A 16,905-nucleotide genomic window follows, 5' to 3' on the forward strand; every position below is an offset into this window, starting at 1 on the left:
ATGATGGATGTATAGCACAGGAGGCCACTTCTTTTAGATACCTACAGTTGTGGCAGATAACGATCAGTATTGCTGATTCTAAAATTGTGGAGGTAACTGCAGAAGTCTGTCAGCAAGAGAGAGTGGTCTCAGTCTGATCCAAAAGAGAGTTAATAACTTTGAATCCATCCATAAATACCCAGATTGTAAAGGATAGTTTAGAGCACACATTGTTGTGGTTTTCAATCCCAAGTACCATGTGATTTGAAGTGGGTATAAACTGAATTGTGATAGGTTTTGCTATATTATGTCTGGAAAACTTGGCATTCCAGAAGCTGTCATCTTGAATGGACTTGGGTTGAACTTGGCAACTCAAGTGTGTTTACATGGAGTGGAGTGAATGTATGCAGGTGTTGCTGTAGAAATGGAACTCAGAAATGGAAATTGTCAGGGACAGAGTTTGAAAGAAATGTGAATCAGATGATTGAAAGAGCTCGGAAGTGATGAGATTAAAGGTACATTTCAATTGCGGTATTGGATTAAATGTTGCCAAGCTAATCCAAACCCTTTTTGAAAAACATCTGTACAGGGTTCATCTAGACAGGGTTTTTCAACCTAAGCACTACTGACATTTGGGGCCAGGTAATTTTCTGTTGTGGGGGCTGTCCTGTGCACTGCAGGGTGTTTAACAGTGTTCCTGGCTGGCATCTACCTGTTAGACACCAGTAGCTCTTTCCCACCCCCCAGCTGTGACAACTAAAAATAGATTGAGTGAAGAGGATTAAGAGGTACAAACTTTCAGTTATAAGTCATGGAGATGAAAAGTATAGCACAGGGAATATGGTCAATAGTATTGTAATGATATGGTGTGGTGACAGATGGTGACCACACTTAAGGTGGTGAACATTGAGTGATGTATAGTTTTTGGATCAATCTGTTGCACACCTGAAGCTGATATAACATTGTATGTCAATTATAATTCAGTAAAAAAAATTGGGGGGTTAACAAAATGTTTTGAAATGTTGACAAATGTCTGCTAAAGCATAGAATTGACACCTAAGGTGTTGCTTGTGACAGTGAGGGGATGTGTGTCACTGAGAATGGGCTTCCCTTGTGTTCTGAGTATTCAAGGAGTAACCAGAATTTTCAGCAAAAGTGGAAGGATAATGAGGTTTCACCACCCAAGAAGACTGGGGAGGATACCTCGGTGGCTCAGTCTGTTGATATCGGACTCTTGGTTTTGGCTCAGGTCATGATCTCACAGTTCGTGTGTTTTAGCCCTGTGTTGAGCTCTGGCAGTGTGGAACCTGCTTTGGATTCTCTCTCTCCCTCTCTCTGCCCCTCCTGCTCTCTCTCTCTCTCAAAATAAATAAATAAACATTAAAAAAAGAAGACTGGGGATATACTGAAATATTTACATATCTGGTGTCATCTGAGCAATATGACAAGAAAATGTAAGGCTCTGAGTATAATTAACTGTGAACATATACTTTTTTTTTTCTTTCTCAATACATGAATTTGAGCCCACAGCATCCAAGCACATGCCTGGTATAATGCTTACATTAAGAACCTACAAATAAATAAACTCTATTAATGTCAAGTGGAAAAAATGCACAGAGGGGACCCGAGATATAAATCTGTGAGTTTGTCAAATACTAGATGAAACCCCCCAAAAAAGTAGACGGAGAGCAGAAGAAAATTCAGAACTATGCCCTGGGGGACTGTATTAACTCCTATGTGTAAGCTGTATGGCTGCTGTAACAAATTACCATCAACTCAAGGGTTGAAAGCAACACAAATTTATTAGCTTGCAGTTCCAGAGGGCAGAAGTCAAGTGGTTCACTGGGTTAAAATTGGTGTCAGCCCGGCTGCACTCCTTCTGAAGGCTCTAGGGGAGCATCTGTCTCCTTGCCTTTTCCAACTTCTAGAGACTGTCTGCATTCTTTGGCTTGTGGTTCCTTCCTCCATCGTTGAAACCATGAATTTTGGTTGAGACCTTCTTGCATCCAGTTACTCTGACCCTGACCTCTGCTTCCATTGCCAGATCTCCTCTGATGCTGAGTTTCTTGCTTTCCTCTTATAAGTCCCTCACCCCTACCCCCACCCCCACCCCCAGCCGTGATTACATTGGGCCCACTTGGATACTCCAGGATACACTCTCCATCCGAAGATCCTTGACCTAATCACTTCTGCAAAGTCTCTTTTGCCATGTAAGTAAGGTGACATCTTAAATTCTAGGGATTAGGACATGCACATCTTTGGTGGGGGCACTATTCTGCCTGCCAGAGGGACTCTGAAACTTAAATACAGGAAAGGAGACTGGGAAGGGAGATAGGGAAAGAAACCAAAGAATACAGTGTCACAGAAGAAGCCAAGAGAGGAAAGGGTCTCAAGGAGGTGGTGACCTTCGACAAACAGAAAGTTCACGAGGCTTTGACCCAGCCACCGTACTCCTGGAAATCTTTTTGACAAGAGGATTGATTTGTAAAACCTTAGGCCCTAAGATGATATTCTAGCAGTGGAATACTCTAATCACTAAAAAGAATGTTAGATTTATCGATTTGACAAATACTTATTGTGTGCCTTCTGTGTGCCAGCCACTGCTCTTGGCATTGGGAATACAACAGGGGAGCTATGCATCAGGGTTTGTAAACACACCTTAGGCCAAATCTGGCCTGCCACCTGTTGTGTAAGTAAAGTTCTGGTGGAACACAGCCATTCACTCACGTATACCGTGTCTGCTCTTCAACCACAACAGCAGTATTGAGTAGTTGCAATAGAGACTGTCTCCCACAGAGTCTCAAATATTTAATAGCTGGGTCTTCACAGAAAATGTTTGCCTACCCCAACCCCTGATATAGACTTATAGAGATGCTCATGGTATGTTGTTAAGTGAGAAAGGCCAGGGTTAATATATGCATGATTTCATTTTTTTAAACAACAATAACCTTCTCAACCTCCCAAGCCCCCAGCACGTTATATGAGTATGCATGTGTATGTGGGGTTGGACTTGTGGTTGTCTCTCAGCATCAGTGAGGTTAGGTCCTACATAATCATGTCCCCACTAACTTGCTCTCAGTGTTCCTTACTCCTCCTTCTATCTGCTCCTTACTGTGCCTTGAATATGTCAAGCACACACCCACCACAGGGCCTTTGCATTGAATGCCTCTCTGTGTCTGGAGCTCTCTTTTCCTGTGACTTGTCTCCTCATCTCTGGTTTCTGTTCAAAGTCACCTTCTCACCCCTGTAACTACTTATTTTATTCTTTGATATGTTATTTTCCCCCCAGCTTTATAGAGATATCATTGACATACATTTAAGGCGTAATATGTGATGATTCAATACACATGTATGTTGCAAAATGATGATCACAATCAGGTTAATTAACCCCTCCGTCCCCTTAACATAATTACCATTTTTATATGTGGGTGATAACATTTACGATCTGCTCTCAGCATTTTTCCAGTTGTTAATACAGTGTTGTCTATTGTGAATTGTAGTCGCCATGCTGTACATTAGATCCCCAGAACTTACTCATCTTATAACTGAGAGTCTGTACCCTTTCACTGACATCTCATTCCCCCCCACCCTGGCCCCTGGCAACTGTTTCTACAAGCTCAGCTTTTTTAGATTCCATATATAAATGGGAACATGTGGTATTTGTCTTTCTCTGACTTATTTCACTTAGCACAGTGCCCTCAAGATCCAACCATGTTGTCACAAAAGGCAGGGTTTTCTTTTTTTTAATGACTGAATAATATTCCATATACATATGCCACATTCTTTATCTGTTCTTCTGTTGGTGGACACCTATGTTATTTCCATGTCTTGGCTATTGTGAATAATGCTGAAATGAACATATTCAAAAAGTGGTATCTTTTTGAAATAGTGCTTTCATTTCCTTTGAATATATACCCAGAAGTGAGATTGCTGGATCATATGGTATTTATATTTTTAATTTTTTGAGGAACCCTCCCCGTTGTTTTCCTAGTGGCTGCACCAATTTGCATTCCCGACAGCAATGCACAAGCTTCCCTTTTGTCCACATCCTCACCAACACATGTTGAAAGCAGCTGTTCTGACAGGTGTGAGGTGACATCTCATTGTAACCCCCATTTTATTTTGTTTTGTTTTGTTTTATTTTATTGTATTTTATTTATGTTTTATTTTATTTTTGAGAGTGAGAGCGGGGGAGGGGCAGAGAGTGAGGGGGACAGAGGATCTGAAGCCGGCCGGCTCTGTGCTGACAGCAGCTGATGGGCTTCAAACTCGCAAACTGTGAGATCATGACTTGAGCCAAAGTCGATTGCTTAACCGATTGAGCCACCCAGGAGCCCCAATAACCCCCATTTTAAACTAGCATCCCTCTCTGAACTCTATATCTTTTTTTTTTTAATGTTTTATTTGTTTTTGAGAGAGAGAGTGAGCAGGGGAGGGGTAGAGAGAGAGAGGGAGAGAGAGGATCCTAAGCAGGTTCCAAGCTGATATCAGAGAGCCTGACGCAGGGCCTGACCCTACCAACCATGAGGTCATGACCTGAGCCAATGCGCAACCGACTGAATCACCCAGGCGCCTCTGCACTCTATATCTTCTTATGCTGTTTTATTTTTCTATATAGAACTCTCATCACTTGACATATTATTTACTGTCTGTGCCCACCCCCGCTAGAACGTGAGCTTCATTAGTGCAGGAACGTTGTCTGTTTCCTCTGTGTGCCGTCTCCAGCCCTGAGAAGTGCCAGGCATGCAGTGAGTGCTCAGTGAGAGTAGCGCCGCTCAGGCAGTTGTTGCGAACTCACGGAGCGAGTATGTCCATTTAGCAGGTATTATTGCTGCAGGGGTCATCAGGGCCTGCTGATGGAATGGACTTTTCTTCCTTCTGATTCAAGCCCCACTCACTCATGCTGCCCGGACACTCAGACCCTCTGCAGGGATGCTCACTCCAGATCCCACATCTCTTCCACTGGAACTTACCTAGACAGGATCCTGGTGTGGCTAGACAGCCACAGGAATTCTCGTACATGGTCAGTGGGAATGGCAATTGGTGCACTTTGGGAACTGTGTGATAGTGGCAACTAAAGCTGAAAGCTGCTAGCCCACCGCCCACTGCTATGACCTGGCAATTCTGTTAAAGAAACGTGTACATATGCTCTTCCAAAGGAATGTACTAGAAATCTGTAGCGGCATTATACGTGGGAGTCCCCAAACTGGAAACCACTCAGATGCGCATCAAAAAGAGCGTGGTCCAATCATTTGTGGTTTATTCATACCACACACTACTACCCAGCAATGAGATTGAACTACAGTACACAGCCCAATCAGTGGATTTCACGACATAAGCATCTAAGCAAGACATGAAGGAACCCATACCATATGGTTCCGTGTATGTAAAGCTGAAGAAGAAGCCAAACCGATCTATGGTATCATAAGTCACAGTGGGGGTGGTGACCAGGAAGGAGGCTTCTGGACTTCGGGTCCTAGCTTGTATCTTGAGGTGGGTGCTTGTTACACAGGTGTGCCCTGTTTGAGAGAATTCATCGAGCTGTGCACTTCTGATTTGTGTACCTTGCTGTATGTATGTTGTACTTCGATGGAAGATTTTTTTAAAAAAAGGAATATCTCTGTAAAACAAAAAATTATAATTTACTTGACCTGGAGCACTCTGGGTTGTGCTGGACTAATTAGCTCCTGAGGATTTGATTCATAGTCTTTGCCCATGAATGTCACTTTGTCTGAATCAGTTAACTATTTTGGTTTTGTCTTCCAGTTAGGTTTCTGTAGACCCAGTGCTCCTTGACTGGGAAGGTGGGGGTCTGTCGCCATCTGGTGGCCATTTGTATGATTACAGCGGTAGGTAAATTCCACTGGCTGCCTGGTCCAGGGGTCAATGAAGCTCAGAGAGAGGAGGTCTTTGAAGGTCCCTCAATCTAAATCTTCTGATTGTCAACACCTTATTCACTCCCAGGTTTTCTGGCCCTTACTTGAACATTTCCCAAGTTGAGAGTTTACTGCCTAACCAGACAGCTAAGTCCATTTTTGGACATCTCTCATTTTGAGTAAATTCTTTATAAAAGTGAAAAATTGCTTCCTTGACTTATCTAGCCACTGGTCCTCATTGTGTCCCTAAGGCTGTTCAAATAACCACATCTGTTTCCCACACCTAGGTCGTCCAGATGTTTGGGGGCAGCCCTCAGACCTTCTGTTCAAGTAAGTCCTCTCTTCTGGCTAGATGTCCACAGTCCCCGAAACATCTCTCCTGGGGCTTGCTTTTCAGTCTGTTTGTCACCGTGGCTGCTAAGCACTCTGTACTCAGACTCATTGGTGACCTTCTTCAGGGTGGCCCTCAGGCTGACCTTGCCCCCCTGGACTTCTCTGCACCTGCCTGTTGCTGCTGCTGTGGCCATATTGTTCTCCAGGCCAGTTATGAGCTGCCTGGTGTCCAATTCCTCACTCAGCCCTACCTCTCTTACAAGGAACCTAATTGGAATTCTGGAATAGCCCAGTTGTGGCAAACAATGTTTGTCTTGAGAATGGGAGCAGGTGAGGCAGCAGAATGGAAATCCGGTGCTTATTGGCAGGTAGGCTCAGTCCTGGGGCAGCCGGGAGAAAAAGTGCTGGTGAGGAAAGTCCTAGTTGGCCTCATGTCCGGTGAAGAGCACGAGGCCATGGGGAAACTCCGAAGACAAATACAAGAACCCATGGCGTACTTCGTGGATACTGTGGTCTCCATGCTTGTCAGAGTGCCATGGGAGGCAATGCTGGGCTCTCTTCCCAGGTCTTCCCCTGAGCTGGTGCGCGTAGGTTTCTGTTTTTCCGCCAGACACTAGGCTGTGGCTCGCAGACGTTTTACCCATCATTAGTTCTACATGCTGTTATTTGGATACGTTCAGGCTGCAGCATATTCCCAAGTGTCTTGTGCGTGCCCTTGCTTATCACCACAGCCCTTATTCTGGCAGCAAAAGCCGCATCAAATGGTGGTTTCTAATGTCCTAGAACAGAGGAGTCAAGCGAACTGCACCATGCCAGAGAGCATCCAGGGTGTGTGCCCAGGGTGTAGAACCCAGTTCCTAGCAGAGTGAGGGAAAATAAGTCTTTTTAAAAGGTACCTCGCATGGCCCGGGCTCTGTGCTAGGCTCAGGGGGATAACAGGGAACGAGACAGACCCAGTCAGCTCTTCTAAAAATTGTAGGCCCAAAGCAGTGGTCCTCAGATATTGGTGAGCACCATTTAAATATGAAGGTCTACGGGCTCCATCCCTCGTAGGTGGAGTCACTGGGTGCAGGGCAGGGCCTCAGAATATGCATGTTCAGCATCTTCCAGTGTGACTGTGAAGCAGATGGTCAGGTGATCGTGCTTTGAGAAATACTGGCCTGGGCTCTTGGGTCTTTGGAGCCTCTGTTCCTGGCAGCATTCCCTGGGAGCTTGTTAGACACGCAGGATCTCAGGTTCCACCCAGACCTACTGGACTAAAACAAGCATTTAAACAAGCTTCCCAGGAGGATTTGTGTTAAAGTTTGAAAAGCATTGCCAGTGCAGTGTGTAAGGATTTTCACCTTACTTCGGTATTGTTTTGATAAGAGAAAGAATGCATTCATGTATTATTTGGCAATTAAAAATCAATTAATGAAAAACTTTGTATAAACCAGGGAGATCTTGTACAGGAATGTTCACAGCAGCTCTATCCATAACAGTCTCAAACTGGAAACAGCCCAAAGGTCTATGTCAATAGGTGAATGGATAAACTGAAGGGGGCGTATTTGTAAAATGGAATACTACTCAGAAATACACAGGAACAATACAACAGTGTGGATGAATCTCAAATGCATTATACCAAGTGGGATGAGCCTGACGCAAAAAACCGCATGATGTTTGAGTCCATTTATATCATGTTCTAGAAAAGGCAGGACTAAAAGAACAGGAAGCCAATTCCTGGTGGCAGGGGCTGGTGTTTGGAGGAGAGAGCTGACTGCAGAGAAGCAGGAAGGAACTTCTTTGAGTGAAGGGAATGACCCATACCATGATTGTGGTGGTATTCACACACAATTATGCATTTACCCAAACTCATTGAACAGGATGCTTTAATTAATTTATTTATTACTGTTTTCATTTATTTTTGGGAGAGAGACAGAGTGTAAGCGGGGGAAGGGCCAAGAAAGAGGGAGACACAGAATTTGTAGCAGGCTCCAGGCTCTGAGCTGTCAGCACAGAACCTGACCTGGGGCTCAAACTCACAAATCGTGAGATGATGACCTGAACTGAAGTCAGACCCTTAACCCACTGAGCCACCCAGGCGCCACTTACGTATTTTTTTTTTTAATGTTTTAATTTATTTTTCTGAGACAAAGACAGACAGACAGAGCATGAGTGGGGGAGGGGCAGAGAGAGAGGGAGACATAGAATGTGAAGCAGGCTCCAGGCTCTGAGCTGTCAGCACAGAGCCTGATGTGGAGCTTGAACTCACGAACTGTGAGATCATAACCTGAGTGGAAGTCTGATGCTTAACTGATTGAGTCACCCTGGCCACCCCAAACTGGATACTTTAAATGGGTGAATTTTACTGTATATAAATTATACACCAATAAAAATGATAAGAACAAGAAAAGCAAAACCAAGAGCATCAAGTACTTTGGGGCATCTTTGTTGTTCCCAGAGAGCCTCAGTTAAGTCTCCCCTCCTCCATCCCGGTGCCTCCATGCAACCCCCACCTGAGCTTCCTACTCATCTCACCAAAAACTAAAACTGGGCCCTCCTGGCCTTAAAGGGGTGCTGTCTCCTGCAGTGTCTCTGGTGGCTTCGCTTTCTGCTACAGGCACAGCGTGGTGAACACAGTGTTAAATAGATTCAACAGGAACATGTTAATACTTACACATGTGGCCTGTGTAAGTAAACAAAACCCCAGCTCTGTAAATGCATGAAGGGTAAGAAATCGAAGCCCATCATAGTCAACTAGGCTTTTCCAAATCAGGCAAATACTAAGGACAGCCAGTCACAAAGAGCCCACCAGTCTTTAAGCTACAGCCCACCGAATAATTTCCTTTCATTTCCCCGCCTTCTCTTTTTGTCTTTCCTCCTAACCCTGTGGGAGGAGTGGTTCAATGCTGCCAGATTCAAATAGGTTTTTACTCCAATAAACTCTTACAATTTTTAATATGCTTTTGCTCATTTTCTAAACTTAAAGAAAAAAAAGATATAGGTGGCTCATTTTTGAGCATCTGGCTCTTGCTTTCGATTCAGGTCATGATCTCATGGTTTGTGAATTCAAGACCCACGTTGGGTTCTGTGCTGACAGTGAGGAGCCTGCTCGGAATTCTCTCTCTCCCTCTTTCTCTACCCCTCCCATGCTTGTTCTCTCTCTCTTTCTCCAAATAAATAAATAAACTTAAAAAAAAAGGAAATATAATTAACATACAATATTAGTTTCTGTGTTCGTTTATCTTATTAACAAGGATTAAAAGCATATTTCTGGAGCCAAATCGCTTCGGTTCTGTTTCCAGCTCTTTCAGTTGCTAGCTGTGTGACCTTGGACACATTTCTTAACCTCTTTGTGCCTCAAAGTAATAGTACCTGTCTCAAAGAGTGAGAATTTTAAAAAGTCAGTTTATTGTAAGGTTTTAGAGTAGTGCCTAGCTCATAGTAGATGTAGAGGTCACTTTTAGGCAACAGGCTTGAGCACTGCAAGGTAGAGCAAGGCAAAAGGGTCCAGGGTAACCAATGAACTGATGCAAACAGGCCCATCAGGTGACCCACCTCAAAACATCCATAAGCCTTAACTAACCAATGAGCTACTTACAACCAGGCACAGGTACCAAAAAAGGAAAATTCCGTGCATTCTCCTACTTCCTCACCTTCCCCCTTTAAACACCCCCCCCCCCCCCCACCTTGTTGCCCTGTGGCAGACAGTCTCTGCTTTGCTGTCTGGCCCGTGCATTCAACAAACTTCTATCCTTTATTCTACCTTGCCTGAATTATTTCACTGCCCGTGCCTCTGGCTTCCACCCAATCTAGTTGCCCTACATTTGGGGACCCCCCATCCAATTGGGAGAGACACCACAGTAGGCACTAAATAAGTGTTGGCTATTATTGTTGAATAAATGCAAATTTTATCCACACTTCCTTTCCCCCACCCCTGCTTAACATAGCCATGGAGATCATTTTTATGGACTGGTTACAAGTTAAGAACTCTTAGTTCTCTATCTTTTATGATAGGTTGATTCTAGAAGCAACCTCTGATCCAGTTCCATCTATCGTCACTGATGGAGGACTCTGGGGAAATGGCCTTGGGGGAGACACGAGCAGGAACTGGAACAGAATGAGCTCTAAGTTTGGGGCTCAGCCTGGGTCTGGGACAGTTTTGCTCTGTGGTCAAGAAGACAGGCTCAAATATGTCCCCCCAGCCCCCCAGAAACCTTTCTTGAGCCTCTGGCTCTTACTAATCCCTTGGGGTTCTGACTGCCTAAACTCTATGAGTGCCTCAGTCTCCACCTCTGAAAAATGGGGATGGTCCCGGCTCCCAGGGCTGAGGTAGAGATCAGGTGAGAAGGCGTGGGGCTTGCCTTGTTTTGGGTTCCTCTGGAAGCCGACCCTGAGACAAGATGAAAGGGCTAGTGGTTTATTTGGGAGGTGATGCCAGGAAATGTCACTGGGAGGGGAAGACACGACAGGGAAGGGAAGAAAGCCAGGGAAGGGCTCATTATTGGGCTGATGACAATGGTGGCAAGGGCAGCTTTGTTCCGCTGGGGACTCTGGGAGCCGGTGAGCACACCTCAGAGATAGGCGCGAGGAAGCCGCATTACCTGTACATCAGCTGGCCAGCTGTGTTGGTTGCAGGCTGCTTCCAAGAGTGTTCACTCTGGCACTTCCAGCTTGCCTGAGTGGCCAAGAGAGATCAAGCCTTGGGTGGAGAGACACAGGTATTCCCGGCAAGGTGTTCAACTTTGGCTTGTGGAGAAGCGTGCCGAGGTAACCGAGCAGCCGGCTCAGCTCCGCTCGCCTTCCCTGGCGGTTCTGTTTGTACACCATCTAGCCCTGGTCAGAACTTAGTGATGTATGGCTTCTAGTTGGCCCCTTGTGGTTGCCGCTCTGTCCTTCCCACAAGGTTCAATAATGAAACCAACAGAAATAATTACCCCGCCTGAGATTGCAGATTAGCACATGAAAGGCCTCTTGTTCCAGCTGGAGACACACCTCCATGGGAGACCAGACTGGCTTCAGCTCTAAGACCAGCCTGGCAGAGTCCAGTGGCCTAGGGGCCCACTCCTGGTGGGGGTTGTGGGCTGTTTCAAGTGTCAATGTCAGTGTTTCAAAACTTTGGCCACCAACATTTTAGATGTGATTTAGAGCAGAGAAGGGGCATCTGGAAGGGGGTGAGGGGGGAGGGCTTTGGGATCATCCAACTCTATACCTTTCCACTTCATATCCTGGAGCCTCATTTCTCATCTGTAAAATGGGTGTAATCAATCGAAGGATGAGCCTCATAGAATTGACTTGAGGAGTAACTAAGACAGTGTACCTTCAATGCCTGGTGTGGTGTAGACCAGCGGTGACCAACTTTTTCTGTAAAGGGTCAGGCAGTCAATAGTTTGGCTTTGTGGCTACCTAGTCAAATCTGCCCTAGTAGCTCAAGCCCCTGTGGCTGAAGTACTATAAAAACAGGTGCTGACCCCTGGGGTAGAGAACAGGCAGAATGAGGAAGATTTTATTTCTCCCTCTTAGAGGAAAGAAATATTTCTTATTCATCTTTGTGTCTTCCTCTGGTCTCAGCATAGGGCCTGGCACATAGTAGGTGCTCAGGAAATGTTTACTGAAGGAAGAGAAACAACACATGACATAGGGAAGAGAAAGGCCTTTGGAGTCAAACAGACCTGGATCTAAATCGATGTCTTCTCTATGTGACCTGTTTAAGGAGAAAATTGTTCATGACACTTGTTAAGAACCGGCAAGCAGACGTAATTCAGCAGGTGCCCGGGGATAGGTGTAGGGGTGATTGTAATGGGGTTTGCAGCAGGGGAGAGAAATCGAGCTCATCTCCGAACACAACAAGGACAAGTAATTCATAGCTGAAAAGTGGACGGGAAATTACTAAGAGGAAACATAAGGAGTAAGGGAGATTTTTTTTCAAGTTTATTTTGAGAGAGACAGAGCGCAAGATGGGGGGAGGAGCAGAGAGAGAGGGAGGGAGGGAAGGAGGGAGAGAGAGAGAGAGAGAGAGAGAGAGAGAGAGAGAGAGAGAGAATCCCCAGCGGGCTCCACACTGTCAGTGCAGAGCCTGATGTGGGGCTCAAACTCATGAAACTGAGATCATGACCTGAGCTGAAATCAAGGGTCAGACTGAAACACTGAGGCACCCCGGGTGTACGGGGAATTCTACTTAAACTGATCTAACCGGACTCTGACCTAACCTGCTAAAGGCAGACCTGCTAAAGGCAGAGTGGTTAGGGGGGTGGTGGGGGACGAGGGACGTGGTTGAACATAGAGGAGGATCAGATATTAAGGCAGGAGGGATTCCAGTTTAACCAACCTAGCATGATTCTTGCTAAAGTTGTGTATAACAGCAGAGGCGAACACAGAATCCCCAAAGTCAGGGCCTCATTGGGAAGAAGGTTCAAAGGAGTCTGATTGCATTTTGGTCAAGGGAAGGCTCTTTGTCACTTAAACTAAGACACTTGCCCTCTCTGAGCCTCTGAGCCTGTAAAGTGGGCACAGAAATAATATTTACTGCACAAGATTGTTGCAAGCCTTATGGTGATTGTGGGAAAACGTGTAGGTGGTGAACAAATATTCTCTAAAAAGAAAGCATGAATGATGTCTCCACGCTTCACGATTTTACCCATGGCTTTCAAGCCTGAGTCCTTCTGGATTAAGGGCTAATTCTTGTCTCCTCCAGCCTACATAAACAGCCTTTTCTGGCCATTCTTGGGCCAGGGGGTGGATGGAGGAAGGAGAAGAAGGCTGATGGTCTGTAGAGAGGGTGAGGGGAAAGTCATGCTCCTTGTTCTGAATTCAGGGCCAGCCTGGCAGTAACTGCACACAACCAGTTTTTGCCCCAAGGGCTCAGTGTCTGCTGTAAAGAATTAATGGCCAGGAAAGGTGTCTGCCAATTATTTTTCAACTCTAGGTGCAGAGATTACAGAAACACAGCCAGCCCATTTTAGATCCAGGCTTCCCAGCACTGGCTGACAATTACCCCTACCGACTTCCCTGCCAGGAGAGAGCTGGAGTCAGGGGTCTCTCCTTCAAGGACACGCTCAGACTTCCAAGTTTGTGCAGAACATTCTGTGTTTCCACAGAGAAGAGGGCAAGTGAAGGAAAGACATCCATTTATCTTGGTTGCCCTAGAAGCAGGCCTTGAGAAAAAGATTGAACTACATGAAGTTTACTCGGGAGATGATCCCAGGAGACATCAGTAGGTGGGTGGGGAGGTGGGGAGGGGACAGAGCTTAGAGGTATGTTATCAAGCCAGTAGCACTGTGGGTGATGGAGCTTAATCTCACCTGGGGACTCTGGAAATGGTGTTACACATATACCTCACAGTGACCCCATCCGAGAGGCCAGGGAGCTGGGATATTTACACACTGGTTCCTGGGGATGGTTGGTTGAAGGCTGCCACAGGGATGTTCATTCCCCCGTGCTTCTAACCTATCTCACTTGGTGGCCAGGATAATCCTCAGGAAGGAAATGCAGGTTTTGGTAGCTGGCGTGTCTTGAAATGGTAAGGCCTGGAGGATTCAAGCCAGAGGTGCCCACTGAGTCCATTACAGCATGTATTGAAGACCTACCTTGGTCTGGGGACTTAACATCTGCCATCCCATTTCATTTCGGCATATTTCCAAGACTGTATCTTAGTTAGCCTTCTCTTCTCAGACCTACTCGGAGCTGGGACTAGAGTGAGTGAAGCCCTTATACCCAGCACAGCACTTAAGAGGGCACTGAAACCCACAACCATCAAATGATATTTTAACGCAATACTTAAAACACAGAAGTGAATGCAAAAAAAAAAAAGTCCATGATGAACAAAGTATCAGAATTTTAAATCAAGACGGGATCAGTAATAGTGCCAGTCTGAGCCATATTGAAGCCCAAAGCAAAAGGAAAAATCAGTAATACTGATCGTGTTCATCATGGATTTTTTTTTGTATTAATTTTGATTTAAACATTTTATTTATTTATTTTTTATTTTTTTATTTTTTTTTTCAACGTTTATTTATTTTTGGGACAGAGAGAGACAGAGCATGAACGGGGGAGGGGCAGAGAGAGAGGGAGACACAGAATTGGAAACAGGCTCCGGGCTCCGAGCCATCAGCCCAGAGCCTGACGCGGGGCTCGAACTCACGGACCGCGAGATCGTGACCTGGCTGAAGTCGGACGCTTAACCGACTGCGCCACCCAGGCGCCCCTGTATTAATTTTGATTTAAAAAATTGCATTAAATCATTATTTTTCTTGATTACTGAGGTTTTGTGGCACACCCTCATATTTGGTGCCTAAGGCAGGCACTTCACCCATCTCACTGTGGTCCTGGCCTTGCATGCACCCTCCCCTGTCTTCCCCATCTTGGTAGATTGCACTTAGGCCACTCAGCTGCTCAAACCAGGCATCTGGGGTCCACTGTGGCTCCTCTCCTTCTGGCACCCCCCCAACTGTACCATTAGGATCTTTCTGACCCACCCACCTCCAAGCATCTTTCAAATCTGCTCTCTTTTCTCCATCTCCATTGCCGTGACTCCTCCACAAAGGAGGTCCGCATTCTCCCTTTGCAGACAGGAACAGCTTCTTGGATTTCCCTGCAAGCTCTTATGTGTCCACTCAGGTCAGCGCTCTGGCAGACAAGATGGTGGCTGTTTCTCTGACTAAATCCTGACAAATGCCTGAAGCCTACTGATGTTTCTTCACTGTCTTGGCTGCTTCAAGTGGGTGTGGGGGAACCACAGGCACAGTTTCCTCATAGAGCTTCAGTGAAACAATGCACCCTCTGATCTTTCCTTTTCCCCCCACTTACTGGGGATGCAGTTTTCTTACCTTCCCACTTTGGGGCCAAGGCCAAGGGAGGTAGGGGTACTAGTCCCTGAGAGCAGTGACTTTCTCCCATTCACATTCTCTCCGAATCTCTTTTTCCCTGGTTTCACCCCCAGGCCTAGAAGAGACCACCATCTTCTCATGGAATGGGCACTTTCCTGATCTCATTTCCTGAGTCCCATCTCATGACTGCTTTTCATAAACTTCAGGCTCAGACCTCCAAACGTTACCCTTGATTTGTAGAGTAGGTTCTGGAATTAAGAAGCTCTGTCTCTCTTTTCTCTGGCCAGGTTTTAAGACTACTGTCTCTGTATAGACTCAAAGCTAAACTATGACCTTATGATTTCTGTGGTATCTACACTCCTTCTAAAGTAATAAATGTCCTTGATCCAACTGGCTGAGGAGTGGTGGGGTGAAGAAGGGACACAGAACATCATGATTCGTGAGGATGCAAAATATATGGATGTTTTTGATAGCTTCTCTTTTTTTAAAGTTTTATTTATTTAAGTAATCTCTACACCCCATGTGGGGCTTGAACTCATGACCCCAAGATCAAGAGTCGCATGCTCCTCTGACTGAGCCAGCCAGGTGCCCCAATTTGATAGTTTCAAAAACATTATTCCCTTTATGAAGTCAAACAGATCCCCCAGGTCCCAGTAGCTTTGCTCACCTCCTGAGAATTCACTGTTTCTGGAGAGTTCTGGCAAGTTCTTCTGTTTTGCATGACCTCCCTATATCAGGGCCGTATTTGTCTCAGACGCACAGAACTCCTCTACTCATTTATTTAAGTTCTGAGTGGATAAAGAAGCTCCTTGAATTACTGGCAGTGAAATCCCAACTTTGGGTGGGAACTTTAGTGAAGAAAAGGGGGCCCTGGGTCCCACTCATGGACCTGAGTCTGAAGTCCCTGTGTGGAAAATGGGGGAAACAGTACCCCCACAAGGGTTGTTGTGGGGATTCAACAAGATCATAGGTGTGCAGTGAAGCTTTGCAGAGCAGCCGACATAGACTATGTGCTCACTCTGTGCCTGTTTCCTCTCCTCCTCCACTGCCCTCCCTCCTCAGCCTCCTGCCATCCCCTGTCCTCTAAGCTGAGCCTCCCTGTTGCAGAATTCTGGGATTCTGTTTAAAAAGCTTAGTACTGGATTTGTTAACCTACTCAGTAAGGTTCATTCCAACTCTGGAGCACCAGCCCATCCCTCTGCTGTTGAACAGCTCAGTGATTAGGCATAAGTGGACTGTGGCTACGCATATGACTAATTATCAATGCAACTTTCTCAGCAGAGAGCCAGGCATGTTGTTTTCTACTGCTGTGATTCACCTTGGAGCTGAAGATTTCCCCAATACTGTTTGACTATTTGGTCATCATCATTATTACACACACACATACATACACACACACACACACACACACACACACACACACACACACACTCTCTGATGTGTTTTGGGTCCTAGCATCTGGGAGTCTTGGGTCAGCAGATGTATTGGGTTAAGAAAGTTGGGTGGGAGGATGGGATGCCCGGGTGGCTCAGTCGGTTATTCGGCTCAGGTCATGATCTCCTGGTTTGTGAGTTTGAGCCCCGCGTTGGGCTCTGTGTTGACAGCTCAGAGCCTGGAGCCTGCTTCATATTCTGTGTTTTCCTTTCTCTCTGCCCCTCTCCCACTCATGCTCTGTCTCTGTCTCTCTCTCTCAAAAATAAACATTTAAAAAAGAAAAGAAAGTTGGGTGGGGGAGTTCTTAGAAGAGGCCAGAGCTGGTCTAGGTACCTATAGTCCCCCCCCCTCCCCCCCCATCCCCCACTTGCCTAGCTCTCAGAGCCTGGGACTTACTTTGTCATACCTGTTTGGAGTCCTCTGCACACAGGGTGGGTGGACCCTGCTGATCTCTTACTCTTAGGTCCTGAATTTCCCCT

At 45.8% G+C, this 16,905-nt stretch overlaps 1 long non-coding RNA gene across 17 annotated transcripts in view; it reads left to right on the forward strand.

Annotated features, from left to right (window-relative positions):
* Positions 1–16,905, forward strand: part of LOC102899405 — a 142,533-nt gene that overhangs the window by 1,994 nt on the left and 123,634 nt on the right. The window lies entirely within an intron of this gene.

The sequence above is a fragment of the Felis catus genome, chromosome A3 (assembly GCF_018350175.1).
Source record: "Felis catus isolate Fca126 chromosome A3, F.catus_Fca126_mat1.0, whole genome shotgun sequence".
NCBI lineage: Eukaryota > Metazoa > Chordata > Mammalia > Carnivora > Felidae > Felis > Felis catus.